This window comes from Coturnix japonica, chromosome 8 (genome assembly GCF_054131305.1).
Source record: "Coturnix japonica strain WE chromosome 8, WE-NBRP24, whole genome shotgun sequence".
NCBI classification, from domain to species: domain Eukaryota; kingdom Metazoa; phylum Chordata; class Aves; order Galliformes; family Phasianidae; genus Coturnix; species Coturnix japonica.
The window spans coordinates 1,867,771-1,893,254 of NC_140670.1; the positions used below are offsets into that span (position 1 = coordinate 1,867,771).

The 25,484-nt window shown below is 40.3% G+C and overlaps 1 long non-coding RNA gene across 9 annotated transcripts in view; it reads right to left on the reverse strand.

The window, feature by feature from the left end:
• The window catches only part of LOC116653631 (uncharacterized), a 130,334-nt gene that overhangs the window by 78,124 nt on the left and 26,726 nt on the right, over positions 1-25,484 (reverse strand). For 3 of the 9 annotated variants that reach the window (XR_014948830.1, XR_014948829.1, XR_014948832.1), the window contains exons 4-7: positions 24,045-24,403; positions 18,631-18,786; positions 11,991-12,140; positions 11,234-11,293 (exon numbers count right to left, since the gene is read on the reverse strand). This is a non-coding gene — a long non-coding RNA (uncharacterized LOC116653631). Of the gene's footprint in view, positions 1-8,785; positions 8,899-9,271; positions 9,434-11,233; positions 11,294-11,990; positions 12,141-18,630; positions 18,787-24,044; positions 24,404-25,484 lie in introns of those variants that run through there. The other 6 variants (XR_014948836.1, XR_014948835.1, XR_014948834.1 and 3 more) reach the window with 4 other exon arrangements.

Here is a 25,484-nt window from a genome sequence, read left to right on the forward strand (position 1 = left end):
TAAGTGTTGAATCAGTTATGCCTTCATATTTGCGGTTTCCCTCTGGCACAGAGGCCATCCTCAGAATAACATGCGGGTACTGTTAAAGAAGCAGAAGTGACAGAGACACACGATTTTATAATTAACATATCTCCCCAAAATCTGGATAGTAATTCAACTATTCTATACTCCCTTTGCTATCTCAATCCTGCCTAGAGTAACAGCATATCCATTTCTAGTGGTATCTGTCAGCTCTCATCATTCACTCAGAAGAACCTGCTGGTTTCCTGCAGCTTTACCTCAAACCAAGGATATGATGCCCTTCTAAAGAATTGAGTCATAGTAACTGCAGTTTGAAGGCCTTATTGTCCATTAGCATTTTGCTGTAAAAATGTGTCTATGAGAATTCAGAAGCTTAACTGAAAACATTTCTGAGGTCCCCTAATATGTGGAAGCAAAAAAAGAATTATGTTTCTAGATTATGAATATGAATCCGGTGACTGATGCAAGCTTCTGATGCAGTAATGCCTGTGGTTTAGAGCCTACTGCAGTGGTATTACACAAATGCCAGCAAGACTTGGAAAGACAGTCTTCATTCTGCAGGTTCTGAAGCCTAAGCTTAAAGAAATCTGTCCCTAGGGCACAATGACAGTCAATGGTGAAAACCAGATTAAAATTCAACACTCTCAGTTAGTGCCCTGCTTAATCTACCACTTTGTCAGAAAGACACATGAGACCGCTCCACCAAATCTGTGCAGTGGGACTGGCTGATTCAACACAGAAGCCTTTGCTTTGGGGATAATTGCAGAACTGCTTTGTTTTGTCTTCCTATGTAAATCTGCCATATGGGCCTCTGTAACGGTAATGAGAGAAAAAGTTGAGTTTGATAATTCTTAGTTTTAGAAAGAGATTAAAGTCTGGCAGCTGGCAAGTATGGAGCAAGGAAATTCAATCTAGCATGACCAGCTGCACTGTGGAAGTAGGATGAGCCAAAACAGACACTCTGCAAGCAGGGAAAGCTTGCTCAGGAATTGCCAGAAGTGCTCAGGTACAGAATGTCACATAAGATTAAGGAAAAGGAACAGAAAAATTCAAGAGGCCTTTCCAAGTTGGAAACAGGCTGAGATACAAAGATAACAGTAATGGCTCACATAAAGAAAATGAGGAGACATAAAAGATCATCTTCGTCACTTCGGATAGCCGTTAGAAATTACACCCTGTAATTTTAGTCTCTAACCAACCTTCATAACAGCATATGCTGGACAGTGCTCAGCGTAGCCTTGAGTGGTCATATCTAAGAGTTCCAGAAAGAAAGCAGGACTTGTACAAGTGAAGATGCAACACATCAGCAAATAGTAAAGGCGGAAGGCCAACTTCAAGGACAAAATTAAGAGCGGAATACGTACAAGATTTGGGATCACCATGATAACAGTACAATACCTTTTTCAATATCTGTACATAAAGGATATGTCTATATTTAATATCTTGAAAAGCAAACATAAGCATATACAGACATAGAAACTGCTTTTGCTTCAATTTATTCTATTATCACATAGACCTGACTCCTGTATAGTCAATCCTAAATTATGGCACATTGAAAAAAGTAAAATTACATTTTGACCCTTTGAATAATTAGCCAAATCCTGAATTCACTTGTGTTGGGCCACATAATACACAAATGTAGAGCAATACCACCGTGCCCCACAGACAACAACATATTATCAAGACACACAGAAAACAGTAGTTCTTTGTCCATAGCCAACCAAACCAGTAAATAAATTATGACCGAAACATAACAAGAGCTCCTAACCACAAGCAGAACATAGTGTGGAATAAGCATCAGTATTTCTATAAAATAAGATAGATTATTACAGATAGAAGATTTTTTTCTTTCATACTTCTTAACTGTTAACTGGGAATTTATATTGTACTCTGTTTTTACTGCAAGGACTAAGACAACACTCACTACCATGCAGCTTGGGCAGTGGGCACCCCTACGCTTTCAGAATTCCAGACAGTGAAAGGTATGAAGCTGGGGGTCAACCTACCAGGAAATTAGGCTTACAACACCTACTGCTGCTTTAAACAACAGACAATTATTTAATATTAATTTACATTAAATGAAATGATTGCTGGAACTGGAAGTGTGGAAGTACCTCAGAGAAGGCTGCTCCGACAAAGCTCATGCTTAAACTTTCAGATGAACTCTGCCACCCAAAAACAGGAGGATAAATCAAGTGTGTATGCCAAATGTGTACATAAACTCAATAACATTTAAGTGTATACAGCTATATACAAACGTAGATCCCACATTCATGGAGAGAGATGTCAAAAATGTTCTATGAAACATGCAGAAGTCATTCCCCTCTCACCTTCACTTTTTAAAAGTAAGTCTCAAAAAAGGAGATATAATATTCACAAACGCATTTCCAGTGGCTACTGATGACAGAATCTGACCCTCTCTTCTTTCATCTAAGCCAGCCCTGAGACTGTTTCTAATGGTGTGCTTTGCTAAATTTCACTTAGTGATGTAATACCAGCTTTCCACCTACGATCCAAACTGCTAACTGCTTGTCCAAATGGAAAACAGAATTTTAGGCAACGGAAGGTTAAGGCAAGAATGCATTCTAGCCTCAAACAACCACATCAAAACAATTAAAAAAAAAAAAAAAAAAGCCATCAAAGGTGACAAGATAAGTCCTTGGCTGTTCTCTAGATGTGGTAACCAGAAATTCTGACAGTTCACCCAACTTGCGAAGCTAGGTAAAAAGTGATTCCTACTTTCCCATGGGTGGTCCAGAAAGAAAAAAGAGCTCCCTGATGATTTTAATACATTCCATGTCCCTTAAAGGAACTGGGCATCTGGTTGAAACCAAGAAACTTGCGGTCCCCTGGCACTCCTTTGGGACCAGTAAGGTGTTGAGTATTGTCCCTCACTGTAGAATAAGCCTTGTCCTGAAACATGCATTTTTTCTTTAGGGAATCTGATACCTATGCAAGCACACATAGAAGCTTAATGAGTAACACAACTCTAAACTAACAACTGTCTCTAATTTTCCTCACTAGGATTGACAAAGTGAGCTGAAAACTTTCTTTGATGAAATTATCAGTAATTGTTCTATCTACTGCTCTTTGTGGATGAGTTTGATTTCGTTGCAGAATAATCCATTATATTTATGGAAAGACTGGTTCATTAAACAGCTAAGGAAGTGACAGTAGGATCTTCTTGCCTGTTAAACTGATCCATGGAAAACACTGTTGTCAAAACCCCACAGCAATTATAAAAAGAGAACAACAAAGGAGAGGAAATTCTAAGAATTCTAACAGCCTTCAGGAACAAAGCAACATTCTGCTTCTCTTAAACACTGGCCCAGGAACGACCCCCTCAGGCTCAGATGCCAATGGATTCTAATTGATCTGCTTGTAAGTAAAACGCTGAGAAAACAGAAGAATACTCTACACTTGGGATGTACCTGCTGGAATTTGAATTGCTTCCCTAATGAATATATATATACTTCAAAAACAGAGAGATGATAAAAGCCACTATTTGAAAACTTCCTAAAATGTAGGTGAAGATATTTCTCAATACAAGTGAGTTTGCTCAATCAAGTTTTTGAAGACAAAACGTTCTCATTTTAGGAACTGTGCTGGTTTGTGGGAAACATACAGATGCAAACTCAGTCTGGATGACACTCCTGAATTGCAAGCCTAAGGCTATGTGCCAGTACTCCAGCTCCATTGGTATACCATTCTCCACTGTTCTGCAGTTATTCAGATACAGCTGTTGTATAGATGAAAACACAAAGAACCTTCTGCTTTGTCGCAGTGCTATAATGGGATGATAATAGCAGAGCGGCAAAGTCTTTGGCTACAGCAATTAAGAACAAGCCCAAAAGCAACAGACATACATACAGAAATAAAGGAAAAAAGCTGCTTAACTTTGGAAGGCCTCAGATAGACAGGAATCTCCAGGAAAAAACCCTCACCTCCACTGTCAACCCTTAAATGAGGGCTGGGAAGGGGTGGAGGGTGCATCCTGGCTCCAGTCCTTCCAGTCACTCAGCTCCATTACATGCACCTGAGTTCCCCTGGGTTGGCCCTGCCTTCCCACCAGGTGCTCCAACTCTGCTTCGGGCCATGACTTAGCATTTCCACTGTGCTTGCCTTGTCTCATAGAATCACAGAATCATCAGATTGGAAAAGACCCACAGGATCACCCAGTCCAACCAACCAGTCATCACCAATAGTTCTGTTCATAATCACAAGACACACACAAAACAGTGTTAGTCAGAGGGATCACATTACTCAAAGGGGTTTCCCTACCTATTGGATTTTGGAAGCACTGGTAGCAATTTCTCTGCAAGTGTTTTGTAACCCGTCTTCTGCTTGCTCTCTGGCAGCAGCAGCTGGTGGCACTCTCTCCTGCATGTTGTGCTGCAATATGTGCGAGCAAGCCACTTATTTCCTCAAAAATGAATGTTCAGAGCTTTGCAGTGGTAACCTGCTAGGCTCATGACTGTGAGGTAGCACATACAATCAAAGAATCATAGAATTACTCACTTTGGAAAAGACCTCAAAGATCACCAGGTTCAACTGCAGCCTAAGCATAGTACCCTAACTAAAACAACCCCCTGCTAAATATTATCTCTGAGCACCACATCCAGGGACGGTGACTCCACCACCTCCCTGGGGAGCCTATTCCAGTATTTAACTACCCTACTAACTACATGCCACGTAACTTTTGTAAACTTGTGTACAACACAATCCCAGGAATCAAATTTTAGGTAGAGACCGTATCTTCCACCTTTGTAGTGCTTAGCTCAGTTCGGACCCAAAAAGAATTCTTAGTGCCCACATAAAATTGCAGTCGTCATTACTTCACACAACTTCTAGTGTTACACTCGCTTCTAAAAAGTTGAAAAACTCATACCTGTTTTTTGTGGCAATGTAAAGCTTACAAGGATCTGGTGACTTCACTCCCTTTCAGGAGGGTTGCCAAGCACCTGTATTTGCACCTGAACACAGTGGGAGCAGCAGAACAGGAGTTTGTCTTTGGAGTGAAATTGGCCAGCACTATGCAGATGCTGCTCCTCTTATGCCACATGACACTAAATCCCAGTGAATTAGGTGCTCAGAGCATCTTCTCTGTGCAGGTGGATCAGCAGGTGGCAAAGGAACCTTCCAGCAGTTCCTACACCATTGCTTTTCCCTATTAGCTACAGCTATTTACACATTGCATCTCCCAGTCCTACCAATCATATTCGAGCCCAACATGTAAATGAAACCATTTAAGTGCCTTTCTACAAAGATGAAATTAAAAATTTTCCCTCAAAAAAAGACACAAAGCCTCTAATCCTCACCACTAACCCAGTGTTAGAATAAAGCTTAGTTAAACAAATGCAGTAATTTTCTTAATCAGTCAGCACTTCAGAAAGACAGATGCTTCTGTTTATGTTGGTCTATTATCAAGTCCTTTGGTGTCTGAATAATCCTTACACCTATTCTGAAACTCCATTAACATACATTTCTTCTTCCGTGACAGACAGTGCAAGTACATTTCATCTGGTTGGTTTATCCATCTTGGCCTTGAAAATCACAGTATTTTGTGCATTTCCTCTATCTTTTATTTCAGCTGCAGTGGTCGAAAATTAGGAATAATTACACTACATTTGAAAATCAGAAGCTGTGTAAGTACTAATTCTACAGTCTTGAAGCTCTCACAAGAAAACCATTTCTGTAACTGGATTTTATTCAACAAATGCTCTTACACAGGATTTTGTAGAGGAATCATGCAAACTGAATATTAACTCAATTGCTGGCTCTCTGAAGGCTTTGAGCTTGAATGTGCTCTTTGACTGTTGAAGGTATTTGTCAGCAACATATATATACATAAACATTTCATACCTCTCACTTTGTTCATTTTTTGTTATTGTTTTTCATTTTTTTAACTGAGCATGGAGTTTCTGCAAAAACTAGCAGCAAGTGAAAGGAAACTAAACACAATTAAGCTCAGTTGAATATAACTAGAATAGGTCAGACAGAAACAGAAAAGCTCCAGTTTTGAAGTCATGTTGCTGATCTCATCAGTACTGACTAATAACATACATGAAGAGTGATACAAGCCAGCCAGATCTTGTTCAGTACTGTGCAGATGAGATTGGTATTAGCCTCTTCTTTACATGTCTGTGTCTGGTTAAACTAATGAATTACTCACAACCTGTAATATGATTGACTGACAATCTGGGGGTTTAGTTCCTATATTCTTTATTTGCATTTCTGCCAATGTTGTTTGGGTACCAGATAGACCAAAGTGTTGCTGCAGTGGCTTCATGCAGACATAGCAGCTTTCCCAGCTACGCTTTAGTGCATCTTACAGAAAGCATCATCCTGACTGTCAAAAACTTAACAAGATTTTGGAATTTTCCACACCAATAGGGGTCATTCGTATTTAGACCATGCTCTTGAGTGCACAGTGTACAGAGAATGCCATCCTTTCAATCTTTTATGCACAGTTCTTCCACACTGTTCTAGTAAAAGCTTAAATAATCTGAAATGCTTCATTAACAAGTATTTGAAAATTTTGATCGTGATAAGAGAGGATCCTTTCTCTGAGAAAAGAGACATTTTTTTCCCTGTTGTATATAGAAAAGATGGTACAACATAGTTATCAACTTTTCTGGGCCAACATTTCCCAAGTGCTTCAAGCCAATTAAATGCTGAGATCAGCTTTCCAAACAAAACGTCAAGTAATTTCTTCTTCTAGTAACTTAACACAGAACATGGGCTTCAGCTTATCAAACAAACCACTGAAAATATTAATCTTATAGCAAAGAGCTTTCAACTCCTGCTGCAATAACAGGTTTATGTCACAATTAACAAATAAAACAAGAACCACTTAATACAGCTGTTGCTATCAGGTATAAATAAATGGGTTTTCCATGGCCAAAACTTGCATAAACTCTGCTTTCTTGCCAGTTTTCAGTGAACTCCAGGTACACTAATCACTGTCCTGCTAAACAGCACCCACTGTACACAGATGTATTCCGTGAGATAACAAATTACTCTTGAAAAAATTAAGCTGATGGCTGAATGAATATATTAAATATATTAGTAGTCCTCTGTTGTAGAATTTAATGCAAACTTGATTGTCTCAAGAACAGTACATAACACCATGATATTTCAGCAAGATTACATTCTAAAAACACTGCTGTTTCAGAGATGATATTAACACATGAGGCACCCATTGTTACATGGCTCCCTAATATACACAGTATGTTTCTTAAGTTTACTGTGTTATTTCATAGGAATGGCTTGGAATATTTACTCCGGTTTTAGGATTCAGAAGTCATTAACAGGGACAAGATTTGACGAACTAAAGCTGCAGTTCACAACTGGGAAAACATGTTTTAAAAGGACTACCTGCAACACTAATAGAAATAAGAAAAATTACCAACTCCTGAACATTCTGAAATTATCTGTGGAAAAAATAAAGCATTCATTAAGCTTTCAGGCAGTTGCCTGAGAAAGTGACAGATGAAAAATATCTAAGTATCAGGGAACTTATCCCTCTACTCTATGTTTGCCAACTTCACTTACAGGCAGAGCTCTTCTAAGGCAACATTCACATGTTAAAAACAATTAAAAGGAAAGTCAGCACACACTCCTGAAATCTTAAGTAACCAACAACTTTCTAAAGCAGACTGTCCGCCATGTAAGCACTGACTGCCATTTACTTAGGAAATAATGGAGACTGTCAAGTCCAGCTCTCTCACCAGAGCAGGCGCGCACCAGCAGGCTGAAGACATGCACATGAACCAGTTTACCTGAACGCTTCCAGGGACTAACCAGGAATGAACAATGAAAAATTCACACAACAAGTCTACCCATAAGTAGTCTGCACACGAGTAATAGACAATTGGGAGGGAGAACTGTTCTGTTCTGGGAGAGAGTTAAATAAAGTGAGCAGGTTTTCCTGCAGTCTAGCATGCAAATTCATTATATTTCTTGCTCTCCAGCATCCAACAGTACACTGCCAAGTGTCTTAAGGGTATTCTCTCCTATTTCTTTTCCTCTTCTCCTCATTTATCGAGTTTCCACTTGTTTCCTAACTATAACACAACCTGCAGCACATTAGAGAAGCTCCTTCCCTGTTCTCTTCATTTCAGACCTGTCACCAGTAGCTTTCTGTTGTTTCTCTTACTTGTATCAAGACTTGTTAGTTTCAGCCAAGACAATAAAAAAAAAGCATCTGTTTTAGTACAGTGTTCTACCATCAAAATTGAGATAATTGGTGATGCTTGAAATTTAACAGCTTACAAAGAAGAAAATATATCTCCTAGCACAACCATAGACTAAATACACTTTTCAAAGTACTCAAGTCAAGTCCAAGTCACTTGAGGGCCAAAAAGATGAAGTTACTTTTCTGGTAATTGACAAATGCACACACTTCATTTTAAAGGTTTGCCCACATTGTTGAGAGATGACACCTATTGTTAGATTAAAACTTATTTGCCTAAGTTCCTCAGTAAACTTACTGAGCTTCCAGAGGACAAGAGTCAGTATTATAATCAGAAACTCATCTTTTTCTCTTAACCAAATGAGAAAATTTAGACTCCCAACTAAACTAAATTTGATAACTAAAGTTAGAAGGCATGAATATCCACTGAAGATCCAAGTAAAGGGAAGACTGTTAAGGGATAGATGGAAAGAGATAATAAGGTGCAATTTTATTTGAATCTTATTCATTCTATTGTCATCCTGCCTCAAGCAGTAAATGCTCCTGATTAGCTCCACAGCAAAGTGTACCTACTGTTTTCTTAATGTGAAGACCCACCACCAGGATTTTCATTTTAAGAATAACTCATGCTTCTTTTCATTGCTCTTCACTCATACATTAGGCCCAAATCTTCATCAGGTGAGCTGGGAACACAGAAGAAACAGAAGCAAAACTCACCTCCTGCTTACAGGGCTCATCCAAAGAGGCTGGACTGCTAGATTCAACTAAGGAAAGCTATGTTTGCCTTCATCTAGTGTTGGCAACAGCCCCGCTTTCACTGGGAGGTTAGACTACAAGTTTCCATAGAGGAAGATTATCTTTCTAGGACTATTTCCGAGTTAACAAAGGGAGACAGGAGAGGTATGGAATGACATTACTCCCAAAGCCTCCGCAGCATATATGGGATTTTTAAACTGAACGTGTTTACACTTCATATGTGGGTGAGTACAAAGATCACCACAGCTCTAAAGAGAAATAAGCATAAAATTCTCCAGATAATTTTCAACATGCTTTGGTTTTAATGCATACTCTTCAGAAAACTTTTTAGAAAATTCCAAGCACAAGTTTTTATAGCTCAAGTTAGCTGAATGCTAAAATAACCTTGCTTATTTTTTAGATCTTTTAAAAGACTGTAGTGTCTTGCAGGAGGGAAAACCTCGTTACTGATGTCTACAATCCCTGCAAAAGAAAGAAAGAAAAATCACTGAGCATCACAAATAGCAAAGTTTTCCTGTGATCTTCCTGAAAAAGGTTTAAATGAAAGCAACCCTTTGCTAATAGAAGAGCCTGTTCTGATGCATGCAGAGGCTCAGGCAAAGCTCAGAACCTTAAACGCCACATGAGGTAACAAACAGAAGTCTGAAAAACATGCCTCATTCTTGCCCTCTCACAACAGATTTTTGCAGAGGACAGAAACAAACAGCACCAGGTTGAACCACAGCTGCCTTGGTTTCAGCAGAAGCATGGTTCTGCAATGCACTCACACCCTCTTTTCCAGCAAAAGAAGAAGGCCATATATGCATCAAGCCACACTCCCCTGAAAGCAATCTGCTATACCTCTATGTTACTTAAAGGTTTTATTCTAATGCTACTTAAAGAACCAAATCCCTCCACGGTGCCCGATGCAGTAGCTTATTACTACAAGCTTCAGATTCAATCTCTTCTTTTATCAGACTCACAGAGTATAAGAGAGGAGGCTGAACTTAAGTGTCAAAGGCTGAAAAAGGCTATACTCAATTTTATTTCAGTAAGAATACTCTGGAGAAGATGGCCATCTTGTGAAGACAAAGGAGAGAAAAGCAAACAGATGCACAACAAATTTCAAAGAGCTTCATATCCATTTTAGTTTCTCTTGAAAATGCTGACACTCAGCACTGGGCTTCTGATAACTGAAAGCGAGTTCCAGCCAGCCATATTTTCTGCCAAAGACAGCAATGGGACCTGATAGGTTGTCAGAGGTCAGATTCTTTGTCACTTTACAGCTTCCTTGGACAATACTACTATCAGAACACGTGGTTAGCCATCTGGAGCTGGGTGAGTCGTTCCAAGAACTTGGTATCAGTCTTTAACTCCCCAGATCAAACACGTTCAGAAAAGTGCTAATTCCAGCCTTGAACAGTACATAAATGAATATGGTTACAAGGTCCACAGTGGAGAAGAATCTTCCAGATGTCCAACTCCTACCCAACCCATGCAAGTAGATACAGGTCTAGTACTAACAGTTACCTCAGTAATGATTCTAGCATCCTCCGGTAGTTATGGTGAAAAGTCCAGCTGTTAGCATGGGTCAGCAACCAGAACGCATGAACAGGCTCTGAAACCTTTCCCATCAGGTTTTATCTACCTCTCTATGAGGTTGCTACCATTCTGGCACCAGCGCTGTAACCTTGGATCAGGCTGTTGCCAAAACTGTTAATTCTGAGAAAGAGTTGTGCCAGAAAGACTGGTGTGTGCATGTCTTCTGCTTGGCTCGTGAGATGCACCTAAGCTCAGATCCTTGCCCCAGTGTTTCAGTGAGAACCTCATGGCTGCCACCTCTGTTCCTTCCAACTCCAGGCACTCTTCTCCTCAAGATCCTTTGCAGACTGGCTGCCATCTTTTACCTCACTACACTTACTGGATCTGGCTGCATCAGTACAGAAAAATAACTAATAGGACCAGAAGAGCTTACCTTCCTGTCTCCCATACAAGCTATAAACAAGCATACAAAAGAATGCAAGTATCCTGATACACCAACACCAGTCTCCTGTACAAACAGAAACAGTGGAAGAAAAACTGCTTTCACAGCAAAAGTAATGAGGAATAGAGACTGAGGAATTAGATAATCTCTAAACCACTTGAAAGATGGATGGTTTCACTATTTGGGCATCAGATGAAGACCCTTGGGAAAACAGTGAGTGCAAAAGAACATTGTTATCATGCCTTCTGTTGTCAGAAAAGCATTCAGCAAAGTTGGGAGCAAACAAAAGATCAGTATACCTTCTTACATCTAACTTGAAGCATGGAGATCCATTGATACTCTAATCATACAGCATTTGTCTAAAAAAAAAAAAAAAAAAAAAAAAGAAAATCTCTATGACATTATCCCCTAAAAGGCATGAAATCACACACATTAAACCACATGATTTAGGGAGGGCTGGATCTGCCACAGTTTTTCATGACCTTTGGCATTCTCAGCCGCACACTTTTCATATGGTACACCTCTAAGTCTGCAAGAAAACCTCATGAAATGCATTCTACCTTTACACATAGTGCAGATGCATGCAGAAGTGGGCTTACTGTCACTGGAAATTCCCTATTGCAGCATCGCATCTTGACTCTAAGTGCAACACTCCTGTTCTACCAGAAGAATTCTAAACCCACATTAGGCACTTTAAAATGTATTTCAGTCTTGGGCAGCTTCTGCAGCGTACTCAGGCACCCAAGTTTTGTAGACCCATGCGATCTGACCGCAGAGAGCACTTGTGATTAAGCAGACCTAAGGTTTTAATAACTTAACAGCAGGTGAGGGTAACAAGAAAATCACAGCTCTTTGCAGTCTCGGAGTAATGCAGTCATAGATACAAAAGAGTTCAAAACATCTTCTATGCATTACTGAAAAAGAGGAACGAGTACCAAGCTGTACTAAATACTACTGTCACCAGAAGAGGGCGGTATTTCTACAGTCTGAGATGTACCTCTCAGGCTTCTCCCATTTTCCAGGGAGGGCACGGGCTGTCTTCCATGGCAGCCTTACCTTTCCCTTTGGAAACAGCCACTGCTGTTGCAGAAGCAACTTCTGAAAACTATCTAATGTTGTGGTAGTCTTGTTCAGAGGCCGCACACCCAACTCTGACCAGCTGTTAAACTTCAGGCATTTGGCATTTCTCCCGTTGGAGGACAGCATCTGTAAGAATATGGTAAAAGGAATATTGTCACAGTCTTACTCCTTGAATGATTACCTCCTCTTTTATCCAGCATTTTTGATTCAGTCTCATCCTTTCATTTAGTAACAGGCTAACACTTTGAATTACAAGGTCTTTATTATTACTATTTTTGAAGTAGGTGTCTCCATATCTTTTAGAGATTAATAATAAATTTAAAAGAAAACAATCCTAGTCTATTCTCATTATACCGCATATAATTCTGGTTCAAGTGTCACCAGATCTCCATAATATGACAGTAACTGATTAATTGTCAATGAGAACAGAATCTGTCCAGGACTCGCACTGAAGTTTCAAAGTTTTCAAATGCTTTTTGTTTCCTTGCTAAAGGGAAGTTTGTGCTTCAGTCGGTGGTTGCAAAAGAACCTCCAGGCTTAAACAGTTACACAGTAGACACACCGGTGCTGTGATTTGTTCTTATAGTTTGTTCTACCTTTTTTCATCCTATATGATGTCTCATTCCCCATGTTTGTGCTGTTACTATATTTTAATGTATGAATACCAATTACCAGTGTATCTATTTATGAAATATTTAGGTTTTCATAGAAATTGTTATACAAAACCAAACCAACTATTCCATGCATCCACAGAAGTGTCAAAGATCAAATTCATCAACTCATTACTTTCAACACCATGTACTCAGGAAAATGAACAGAAGCCTTTGCTGTCATAAACATATGGCCTTACAAGAGTGGTTTAAATGAAAGTTGAAATGCTTGAAAATTAGGCATACATTTCTTTCCGAAGCAGCTCAAAAACACATCATTTATTTCCTAAAGAGTCTGAATGTAAGAAGGAATTGTACTGGGACATAGGCAGTAAATAAGTAATCGTAAAAAGTTAAGCAGGGCAAAGTAACATCTTGAAGCATCACAAGATTACAGGTAAGAAGGATTAGCCATTGCCTCAGTTCTGTACACTTCAAGTGAATCAGCTGCTCCCACGGAACAGTGGAAAGAAATCCCAAGCACTCCTTCCAGCATCCACCAAAACCCATAGCAGCGTGTCACTGCTCAATCCCAAACCCAACAGTAATAATAACAACAATGGAATCAGGGGAAAAGAATAAAGCAGATGAACCTTCAAAGGGAGATCATGATAATTTTTCTCAGAAACCTCAGAATCAATACAACCCACAAACATTCAGGAATTGCTTCATACATTTACTAAGACTGAATGTACTAAGACTCCCATAGGCAGATGTTTACGTACATTTAGTATACACAACATCCCACTAACATCCTGGTTTGTCTGTCTCCATTTCATCCCAAGACAGGCACAAGGAAATCACACGGAGCACTTCAGACTCCGTAACATCAGTGTCCCAAGAAACTGCAATTGCCCTGCTCAGTCAGATCCAGGTCTACAACAGACTGACATTTTTGAATAAGAGTACACACAAGTAAAGGCTAAAAATGAGATGTTGGAAAGGGACAGTGAAGATAAAAGGAGATTCAAAAAGCAACCAGGGAAGGCAGAGAACAAACAAAGCTTTGGTTGCTCTTATTTAACCTGGTACAAATAGGTAGTCAGTATCTGTAATATCAGTAGGTGGACCTGAAGAGTATGTACTGTTTAGACTTCAATGATGATGAATATATTGTGTTATTTCCCATACAATGCAGGCGGCTTTCAAAACAGTGATTTTTAAATTAATTTTTCACTCTCTGGAAAATTACATGCGGTTCTAACCAATGGGTACCTGCGGAAGTTCAGACTGCAAGCTCCTTCTGGTGGGACTTGGATTTGTGAAGGAGCAGCTTCTGGTTTGTCACTGAAAAAGATTCTGCCAACAGAGGCTAGCAGAACCCCGTTCAATTTTCCCCTTTCATTCATTTTAAGAACACTGAGGTGTAACAGACAAAAGAGGTAAAAAGGTGCAGTACTAAGAGGAATTGATCCAAAACACTGTTCAAGTAGTAATGTTTGTTTCATTCTGAAGAATTCTGTTCAGTTCTAATGAGTTTTGGATGTGGAAATTAGAGAAGCGACTGCCAGAATGAATTTATTTCACACTATCTGAACTCTTTTCCCCAGAGTACCACTGGACTAGAAGGGAATCAAGTAATAAGAAAACGAAAGGGTCTAATCTTGCTTTCATACAGCACCAACACAGTGCACCTATTCTCTTTTACTTTTGATTAAACCAAGATAAGAATTCTGAAAATTCTGGTTAAACAAAAAGAAAATTAACCGTTGTGTATATTCATTCATATACAAAAAAAAAAAAAAAAAAAAAAAGAGGTTTTTTTGAAGGTACAAGCAAACCAAAGCTTACCCAGGGATAAAATAGGAAGCTATTCACTTAACTCGTACCTGTGTATTTGGTCACTCAACCTGTCTTCTTGTCTTATAGCGTTAATATCATTCTATTCTTTGCAGAGTCTGTTAACAACCCCAGCCTTAGTGCTTACAAGGAGAAGGTAGCTGGGAGATAGACAGAACAGAATGAAAACACCAAGCCATTTCACGCAGACAATCCAGCTCCCATTAACTGCTCATCAGTGCCGTTATGCAAGGTTGGACAAGTAAAAGCCACTGTGAACAAACCTAATGGGTGCCCCTGGGTTGGTGTGAATTGGCTAGAAGAGTCCCTACAAAATTTTCACACTTGGCAGAACAACAACTTTGGAAGTGAATGACAAAAACCTTTTAGATGATGTAGGGAATCTGTTTTCCGGGAACGAAATTCATAACTCCTCAGGCCCAGCTCTGACCCCAGAGTCCTCTTGCTTCACATTTGGTATCAAGCGAGCAGGACTGCACAGTTCTATTTCCTGCAGTTCTCACACAGAAACAGGGATATGGCTTGGAGTAAAATTTTTGAACACCTTAGTCGATAATGCAAGATTCCCAGCAATACCATTCCTTTATATTGAAATACCTAAATTCACACAAAATACATAGAATACATTTGCTACTGCACTTTTCCCAAAGGCAAAATATGTCCTGTTCTGACTTCTACAGAGAAAGAAACCTATTTATCAAAATTACTTAAAACACCTCACGCACAACCTTTTGGATTGTGCGAGTACTGGCAGGCTTACACGTCCAGGCACTGCCCTGGCAGGGAACCAGTCAGATGTAGCTGGGCCATGGGCCCACAGAAAATAGCTATAGCATTCCAGTCTGCTGTGCTTATTGTATTGTGAACCACACTCTATTTGCTCAGCAAAGACAGGGGAAAGATACAGGGAATTCTATACCCTTTTCCATGTAGAGCTATTACAGTAAGTAGGCTAAATGCAACACGAAAGTAAACATCATCAAAAGACTCTCAAGACTAGCAGCATTTCAACACTGAGCATCATCAAGACAACACCACAGCTTTCCAGTCTGGTTCTCACTTTTTCCTCTGGTTTGACTAGAATTGGCAATGTGACATTCGGCTTTGTAGGTATGCAAAAACATGTCTAAAACCCTCAAGTCCAGCAGGTGTCATTTTTATAGAGTGGCCTGGGTTGAAAAGGACAACAACGAGCATGTTGTATTAGGCGAAATACGGGGAACTTACCGGGATGTTACATGACAGGCCCTTCCCCAATTTCCAGAAGCATCTTAGTGACATGTAATGCAGTAGGCGTAGATGAAAGGCGTAGTTTATATAAGGATGTGTGTGTTTCAATAAATCGCCATTTTACCACTCCGCCACCTTGGTGTTACTTGGTAATTGGCCTGGCTGCTGCTTCAGTAGAAGGCAAGAGATCGTAACGTCATTAACAATCGTAAAGCCTTCATGAGCATCTAGTTTCAACCCCCCTTCTATGTGCAGGGTCGCCTGCAGGGATGGGGCATCCACAACTTATTTGACCTTTCTGAATAAATGAATAGGATAGCAGAAGAGATTATTTTTATCAGATCTGAATGCATATGAGAAGGCAATAAGCAATTAAATAGATTATACAATTATGCTTTTATCTAACATAACAGCAGAAATCAACTTACGGAGCCAAGAGAAACTCACAGTTGCCACAGAAATGCAACAGCATTCAGATAACTTTTTATGTTATATGTTATTTGGTTTTATTTCTTTCAAGATTTCTCCCATCGTCTGGGAAGGGAGGAGAGTGGTTGTTCAAGAAAACAATATAGAGAGAACATTCTCCTTTAAACAGTTTGTCACACAGCACAGAAGAACTAATTTTTCTGCTATTTCTACCATTACAAGCCACGATCTCCTAATCCTGAGACAGCTTCCACGCAACATACGTTGGGAATCAGAAAATGTGACCACTGGGTTTGTCCCAGTGCATGAAGATCAACTCTAATGACAGGAAACAAAGAATAAAAAATGGCAATGCCTGTCCAGAAACAAGAAAAACAACTTATCCAGACAATACTCCTTAAGATCCTATGGCATTCTAGACATTTATTAGCTCCAGAAAATAGATCCAGAGAGGACCAAGAAAATGATAAGGACCACTGAGCAGTCACTCATCCAAGGACAATGGAGTAGAGAGCATGACCTCAGAGCTCTTGGCTATGGTGAGAAGGGTTGAAACCATGTTGGGAAACTGCTGGAGGGGCCACTTGCTCATGGCAGCTAAAGGAAAAGTAAACTGAATATGCTGCTTGAGGCTTCCACTTCCATGTTACGATCAGAACTCTCAGAAGTTTTGTACTTCAAGAGTAAAGCCTATCTACTGCGTTTTGGCTATGGTTCCCTAATGTGCAATCTTAGACTAACTTCAGTGATCCTGCAGGAAGACACTTCAGAGGAAAAATTTCATTCAAGAGAAAGACTGACCTTAGGACAGCTGTTGTCTCTGACCACATATGATTTTATCAACCTGTTTCTGCTTTTGACCAAGCTAAGCCTAAATTCACCCTTGACTCTTGCTTCATTCCAAATCATTTTAAGTGATCACACAGAACAAAACATCAACCTTTTTATATACCCCTCATCCCCCCATTACATAGGAATGCTGTTAATGTTCTAGGAGGCATGAACAGGCAATTAAAACACATTTTTATAAAAACTGCCAATTGTATAGCAGAAAACATGGCTAGTAGAATAAAGAAAAAAACTGGCAATGTCAGGAGGAAACACAGCTTAGACTTTCTGCTGCTTTTTGTTTTCAACTCCTATACAGAAACCTCTACTTAAAAGGAAAGCACGTATCAATAAAAGAACTGGATGCTATTGATATTTACAGTAGACACTGTATACGCAAACTGAAATACAATGAAAGCATTTAAAAGGATAAGGAGTAGGTCTATTTTACTAGGGGAAAAAGCCACTGATGGATAAACATTATTGAACCAGAATGAAATAATGAGTCCATGGGTTCTAACTGAGTAAGATGGGATTAAGAACAATCATTTACAATGACAATGTATGGGGACCCTTTCACTCTTCCTCTAAGACTGCAAAAAAAAAAAAAAAAAACCAAAAAAAAAAACCAACCAACCAAACAAACAAAAAAAAAACCCCACAATGAACAAGAAAGGAGGAACTTGGGTATGTGGATTTATGGAAATGTGAAGTAAACTGCAGCCTGAGAACTGGTCTGATGAGTTAAATAACTTCCAGAGTGAAGCCTGCAGAGCAAATGAGTTCCAGCAGGCAGAAAAGGGGGCAGAAGGACAGCGCTATAAGGAGGAGGAGCCCAAGGCAGAGGAAAGAAATATGCCTACTGACTGCAGCAGCATTGCTGATAACTGCTGAATTGAAGATTTATGGTTAGAACCGTACAGGAAATTACAGAAGAGCTCCAGGGCAAGATAAAAATCCAGACTTGGAAATGCTTAGGAGAGAAAAGCGAAAGAGAAAAATGTAGAACAACCATAGAGGAGGGGCTGCAGAATGTGCATCCTAGATGGGAGAAGAACTGCAGAATGGCATTGAATGGAAACCTTTTTGTAGCAATATTCTAAGTCTGTGTCCACAACCACTTCTTACTTGACATTAAGAAATGAACAGAAATCAGAATTGCAGGGAGCTGATCAAAACATGATGAACACTAACAGGATCTGAAGACATATTTATGAGACGGTGCTGCAAATTCATTTCATTCTCTTAGAGCAAATACGTTGGGAATATATACAATTGAGAACAAAGACCTGCCTGAAACAAATTATTTTAGAAAATGCTCACAGAGCATTTACATTTCAATCTAACCATCACTCAAGAGTGAAATGGAAAAGAGGTTGCTGTGGGCTTCCTCAAGACAGCATAGAAAATTGTGGGAGTTTTATGGTCTGAAGGAAAAAAAATCACCCGCTGAGTGCTCTGTCAGTTTTTACTGGGGATGAGAGCTCAGACTGGAAATACCAGTGATAAAGCCTTGAGTGTGGCCAGAGAACAACAGTGTTGCAGTGTTACAAACTGACCATAAGCAACTCTGAATTAACTCACTTAGTGATCTGAAATGTCAAGACTCAGACTAGGCAGTGCAGTCCTATTAGTGTGGAGCTCATTTAGGCTTTTCACCAGTTCTACTGGGTTCTTACCCATCCACTGACAAATCATTACAGGATCCAACAGCTTCACTTCCGAAGTCAGGCTAAGATGATTTTATTTCTGAGTAGTTTGTCAAGTCTTCACAGCTTCTTCATTTATCCTCTTCAACACCTTCAGCCAAAACAGGACAGCCTGGTGATAAAAACCTATCAGACATGGAAAGCATTAGAGAAAAAGCCCTCTACATTTCATTTGATCTATCTCACACATGAACTTACATGATAACAAGATTTAGAATATCTAATTTTCAGCTGCTGACAAAAACATAAAATAGATCACTAGGATAAGTCTCATTGCAATGGTAATGCACCGTATTTTTTAGCTTTCAACATTGCTATTAAACAACAACCACATCAACTGAAATATTTTAATTCAGTACAAAAAGGGTGTGTTTATTTTTCTCTCCAAGAAACAAAAAACCTTTCCAAATACGATAGCTTGGCACATTATCCCCTTCACACGATACAAAAGCATCTTAGACTGAAGATTTTCCTGTCTGTCCTCCTGCAAAGCTATTTAGAAACCATGATGAGCATGGCATTCGTACTGGTTGTATTCTCACCCCAAGTATTAAAAGAAAAAGCAAGTACTCTGTCCAGGGCAGTTCACCTATCAGGTGCCACCGGAATAGTAAGCCTTAAATGGATTGCAAGTTCAACCTGCCAAGGTGTGATGAACACGACTGCCAAATGCCCTAGTTTGTCAGGCTCCCTATTGCTGTCAACCTGCCAGGCAACATGCCAAAGGCTGAGACGGGAGAGGGAGCCAGAAACCCAGCAGAAATCTGTCAGAGCCCAAGTCAGCCCTGCTGAAATGAAAATACTCGGTGCAAAATATTCCAGTCTCAGTGAACCTGCAAGTTCCAACAAAACTGAGCAGCGATTTCCTATCTTGAAGGAATGGGCTGCGACAAAAGGTGGTTCTTTCCTACATTCCTTTGAAAAAGTTTCCTGGATAACCTTATTCAGGCCAGCTTCTGATTCAGGAATTGCCGCCACCTTCCCCCGGTCACATCCAGGTGTGGATTCTTGCATCACATAAACAGATTTGGCTCCCATCTGCAAGCCAGACACCCCTTCTCTTCCCTGCATTTTCCATAGAAGACATACTTATTTTGGAACTTGGCTGTTCCGCCAGTCTGGGTGTTACACTCGCATCAGCAATGAACCAGACTCGTAGCTCCTCTGCCAGCCTTCTCTGGCACTTTCTTCCAGGTTCTCACCCTATTACAGAATCACTCTTTATATGTGCCACACTAAGGGAACAGCTCTTCTCAGATACAGCTTTAAAGAGAAAAATCATTTCCAACTAAGAGAAAAATCTGGAACTTGAAAGCAGTAAAAGGAAAGAAAGTAAGACAAAAACCTGAACCAATAAGTTGGAAATTGAGCAATTACTTAATTCCTTTTCAGACCAGCACTGTAAAGGACAGAACTGTTTTTCTTTTGTTGTCTCAAAGCTTGCTTCGTGAGGCCTTTCTGATGATAAGACTCTGACTGGCGACCGCTAACTAACTAGGAGGGTGAATGGTGGGTGTTGTTGTGCCACAGTACCTCTGCTTATGATTGCAAAGATAAGCAGGATGAACAGTCTTCTTCAGGGGTGCTGCTCGAAGGAGCTGACCACTGCAGAGGGCAATAATGCTTGTATCCGGCAACAGAGACCCCTCCCCCCCCTCCTTGCTGGCTTATCTGTGGGCCAGGAATGTCACAAAAGCTGGTTTTAAACCCTATTACAAAGTGTGTTTACCTGCTTGTTTGGAATTTCAGTGTTTGCTCGAGATATGTTCCCAAAAATGCTGAGCTGTAATCTTCAAACTTCAAAGAAGAAAAAAAACCCCACCAAAATGGGGGATAAAAGGCCTTCGCTAAACTGGGGACTTTGGAGACAAACTCCCAAAGACACCTTTGATGGAGAATTCCCTGAGGGGAAAACCTCGTCGGAAGAACCCCCAGGACCAGCTTGCTGTGGAGCTCCCTGGCTGTCTCCCATCCCCTGCGGCGATCAGATGAGTTCCTGAGATCAACGGATCTACTGTGTACCTTGCTGGACCCACGGTGGTGACTATCTCTTTTGCTCTCTGCAGAGACTCCTTGCTTATATTTCCTACCTTTCCTATCGCCTACCTTCCCTTCCCCATCTCTTTAAAAACGACTAGGACTTTAATAAACTGGTTGGATCAACATTTGAACTGTTGCTTCTTAATCTCACGCCGGGTATACACATATCAAAGAACCTTGCCTCCCTCCTATAAATTGGAGCGAGACAAGCACTTACATGTTTTATTTGACTTCTGTGTTGCTGTTTACATCTTCAGCTGCAGCAGCTCTTCGGGAAAGAGGGAAAGAAGGCTGGGACCAAGTACCAGAAACGTGTGCTGAGAGCCAGAGTTAGCTGTGGAGCAGCCCTGCTCTTTGTCTTACCCAGTCAGTTCTGTTGCTGCGAATTGCACAACAGGAGCATAGAACTGAATTGTGGAGGACTGGCTGAACTATGCAAAAATAAGGTCTTCAAATATGCGTTTAATTCAACGTTGACTTACCCTCCAATGCCTATGTCTCAACTTTGTAGGCTTCCAAATTTTATTTCATTTTAATCAGCCATCTTCAGTCCCCAGGGTTGCCTCCAGGGAAGATAAGGCACTACAGAATACTAGTACTATCAAATGAGCAACATCCATCTTACTCGGTTTCATTCTGCAACTACATTCCATTCAGTGCTTTTATCCTGGCCAAAGACTCATTCACATATGTTCCTTAGGTATCCTGAAAATCAGCATAAGTAGTGGCAGGTCCAATACTGCTTTGATGCCAACCCAGACTACAGAACCTCCAGGACCTGGCCCTGTGAGAAGGCTTCTGGTTCATACAATGAATGCCTAAAGCTCTTGTGTAACACCAACAACCACACAGCATTGGTCAGAGCCCAAACACAGCACGTGACCTGCACAGCTCCATAGTGGAAGGCTGCTCTGAGAAGATGGGTAAAATACTGATCTCAAGGAAGATTATAAAGAAGAATCACTAACTACCATACAGAAAACTGACTTTCTCAACACCAGGGAGGGAAGGAGGTAGTTTTTCAGACATGCAGTCATGCCAGTGGTTCATATCAGGTTGCCTAAGCAGTCTTTTCTTTTTAATCAATATGGAGCAACACCCTCATGAGCAAGCTAGAGCAGCTGAGGGTAAGAAGGGATTAACTCCTTGCTTAGCCTATTATAAATACTAGACAATTAAAAAAAACAAAAAACAAAAAACCTTTGAAGAGTGCAGCAGGCTTGAGTGGGCTTCAACGCTTACTCCCGGGGACTGGAGATGCTCAATATTTTGACAGTGAACTTATAGTGACTGGAAAAAGTAACCACATTCATTTTGTCCATCGTGCATTGTATTGTGATTACCATATATTGCTGTATCACTCATGAGTCAAAATCCCACAGTACATCAAATACATCAAATAAGTAAACGTGCTAATAAGAGCTAAGCCCTCTACAGGAACAGCTAAAAGAACCTGGTCAGAAAGTATCGCACTCTGACAGGCTCCTGTTGTTTCTCCTTCCACAGAAGGAAGCCTTAAGAAAGAAAAAGAACAGTAACAGAACTGCACAACAAACAGAGCCTAGGTTTTAAGTGGAGTCCTTGCATTTTGCCTTCGTGCGACACTGATAGAGACAGATGCTGGCTGACCTGTCTTCCTTCCAATGCTGGAAGAAAACAGTCACAGACATTTAAGAGAGCATGTCTTAAAAACACTATTTTGAATATTCGCAACAAGAGAAACCTTTGCTAAGGTACTGGAAAACAAAATAGAACAACAATATGTGGGCACAGCAGGGTTTGGTTTTAACATAGAGGAAAAGTTTATCCACTTATGGTCTTGTTTTTCTGAACAGCCCTGTTAAGAGTCCCCTCCTAAAATCTACCTGTGTGTTAGAGCTGTGGATGTTTACCATTACCAGGGGCTCAAGTTAGCCAAGAGGTGCTCTCTCCGTTATTAATGGAGCATAAGACTTGGTACAGAGAACTTGTCACAACTTACAGAAGAGAAAAACAAGAAGAAAGGAAGAGTCCAAGCCTAGTTCCTTAATCAGTTTGTCAGGCTTCTTCATTCTGATGTGACTAAAGGCAAAACTCAGTGTAACCAATCAACATGTTCTTGCTTTTCTTACACTTTAGGGTTAAATTTGAATTGTAATAAATTAACACTGGTATACAGATTTATACACGCTTATGAGCAAACTGCAAGATAAATGAATGATTTTGACACATATAGAAAGAGGTTCACTTTACAGAAAGGATTTTGGAGAAAGCAAATAGAGGAGAAAGTTGTAAATGAAAGAAACTTCTAGTTGATCTTTTTCAAAGAGCACAAGGCCCTTTATTTGTAGAAAGGATGTGAAGCAAAGAGAACGACTAGCTGTGTTTATAAAGAATCTATGATCTTTTAATAAATGGTTCTCTACTTCTGACCTTTCTCTCTAAGCAAGTTAAATCTCACAAATCTGATCAAATTTACAGTTTTGGAACTTGAAATATCAAATATAAGGAAGACATTTTCATTTTTACAGTACACTCTCTCCAGAGGAACCAAACCTACCTTCTTATATTGAAATACTTTATTAAGGAATTGAGATTAAAACACAGCTGCCTTCCTAGAATGCATTACAAAAGTTCAATTAAAAAAAGCTAAACTAGAAGTAGCATCACAAGCAGAAGTACCCTCTGCTCTAGTGCATGCCCATAGCATTCTATCTTCAGTCAGACAGTGCTGTGAGGAAGCAGTAGGGGAGGCCCATAGGCACACAGTTTTTGATTGAGCTTCCAGAAGCACAGCTGACTGGATTAGTTTTGATGTTTTCATACCATACTTCACATTTCTTGCTCTGCAGGGATGCAGAGAGCCAACACAAGCATTTGTGTCCATGTTGCAATTGCACCACAGTCTCCTGCGGAAAATCACTTATCGTATGTTTGTTTTCATGAACACACATCAAATATCAGTTTAAAAAAAAAAAAAAAAAAAAAAAGAATAGCTCTACCCTAGGGGATCCTAACTCACTTCTGTATTTGCATCCTTAGGAGAAACTCACTTGAATCTGAACCACCTTCATAGCAGTACCAACAGACTAATAGATAGACCCCTTCTATTTCACGCTGTGGTGGTGTCAGGCTGATGGGCGGCTCCACCTCTCACTCCCACTATATCTCAATGGAACATGGTGAAAAAAATGATGAAGAGGGTCCTGAGCTAAGGATGGGGAAATAGCTCACCAATTACTGCCACAGACAAAACTGACTCGGCACAGGGAGATAAACATTATTTCTCACCAACTACCAACAAATTTGAGCAGTGAGAACTAAAAGCACACACAAAAAATACCAAACACAAAAACACTCCACACCTTTCATCTTCATCCATCTTCTGCCTCTTCTGTCAGAGTGGCACTGAAGAATAGAAGTCGCTGGCAGTCCGTAATGCTTCGTATCTGCTGCTCCTCTGTGGTCCCTCTCCACCTCATGGGTTCCCTCCCACAGGATGCTGTCCTTCCCAAACTGATCCTGCATGCACTTCCCAGAGGCTGCAGCTCTCCAAACAGCACAGGTCTGTACAGTAAGACCAATCCTTCAAGAACTACTCCAGCACAGGATGCTGTGTGCAGCAGCTCCCCCGTATCTCCTGATTGACCGCAGGTACCTCCTCCTGGGCTGCAGCTTCAGCCTGGTGCTGCTCTTGTGTGGGCTCTCCATGGTTCCCCAGCTCCTGTCAAAAAGCAGTTGTTCCCTGCTCTGGCAGTGGCAGGTCTCTTCTGGAGCAGCTGTGGAGCTTTGCTCCCAGAGACAATCCTGCAGTCCTTGACTATCAAAACCTTGCTACGTAACACCAATACAAATGCACAAAGAGCATCTTTACTCTATGTTATCTCTTCTTTGCAGAAGATGAACTCCATCATCAAGGATGAGGTTTCAAGAGAACCAGCATGCATTCCCTCCTCACTGATATCATCATATCTAAGCGCACTGCGATGTTTTATCAAGTGACCAAATAACTAGAAGGAAACTTATTGTTGGGTCCATTTAACTTCACGCCCTTAAAAACACTGCTTAACCACAGAGTTTTTACATGGTTTGGCAACACCCTTTGCCAAAGCTTCAGGGCATCTCAAAGACCAAAGGACTCTCAACACTCAGACTACAGTGGTTCCCTTTCAGGAGCGCTTTGGTCACTACCCACTGCTGTCCCCCTAAGACACAAACAGGTGTGGTGGTGGTAAAGCAGGAGGCTGTAAGGTTTCTCTGAGCAAGCAGCACTGTACAGATCCTGTTTTGCTGTTACACTAATATATATTCAACATGCCAGCATCAACATTCACCAAGAAAGGATTTCTAAGAAAAAATATTTGAAAGAAACATGTATTTTTTAAGGAAGATTAAAACATACACAGAGATAAATGTATGTAACAATTCCAAAGCTCTGTGACAGCATGGAGTTGAGTGAGTTGATGATGAAACACTGTGATTATAAACCCCTTAATCTGGAACAGGGCTAGCTGATTTCTGCAGTGGCATAATTCTGCTGTTTTTAACATTATGTAGCTACGGTATCTGATTAGATAAATTACACTGAGAGATTTGACAGGGATTTTAAAATATCTTTGTTGCTTTATGTATCTATTAGAAAGGAACATTTCTGTTTCACTGTAATTATGTGATCAGGCAAGGATTCTGATCTCTGTCAGAAAATAAATCCAACAGAACAGGATTTAATTACAAAGTATTCACTACGTAGTAGAGGCTCAGATGAGAATGTCATTTCACAAGTCTTCAGAGTATAATTTCTTTTT